Raw genomic sequence first — 643 nt, 5'->3', positions numbered from 1 at the left:
AGGAGGAGAAGAAGGATGATGAGGAGGAAGAGGAGGAGGATGAGAAAGGAGGAGGAGGAGGGGAAGGAGGAGAAGAAGGATGATGAGGAGGATGATGATGAAGAGGAGGATGAGGAGAAGGATGAGAAAGAGAATGAGGAGGAGGAGGGGAAGGAGGAGAAGGATGATGAGGAAGTGGATGATGAGGATGAGGAGGATGATGAGAAGGATGAGAAAGAAGGATGAAGAGGAGGAGGAAGGGAAGGAGGAGAGGATGATGAGGAGGATGATGAGGAGGAGAAGGATGAGGAGGAGGAGGAAGAGGATGATGAGGAGAAGGATGAGAAAGAGAATGAGGAGGAGGAGGGGAAGGAGGAGAAGAAGGATGATGAGGAGGAAGAGGAGGAGGATGAGAAGGATGAGAAAGAAGGACGAGGAGGAGGGGGAGGAGGAGAAGAAGGATGAGGAGGAGGAGGATGAGAAGGATGAGAAAGAAGGACGAGGAGGAGGGGGAGGAGGAGAAGAAGGATGAGGAGGAGGAGGATGAGAAGGATGAGAAAGAAGGACGAGGAGGAGGGGGAGGAGGAGAAGAAGGATGAGGAGGAGGAGGATGAGAAGGATGAGAAAGAAGGACGAGGAGGAGGGGGAGGAGGAGAAGAAGGAT

Source organism: Charadrius vociferus, unplaced genomic scaffold, assembly GCF_000708025.1.
Source record: "Charadrius vociferus isolate BGI_N301 unplaced genomic scaffold, ASM70802v2 scaffold1019, whole genome shotgun sequence".
NCBI classification, from domain to species: Eukaryota; Metazoa; Chordata; class Aves; order Charadriiformes; family Charadriidae; genus Charadrius; species Charadrius vociferus.
Note: the sequence above shows the minus strand (reverse complement) of the source record.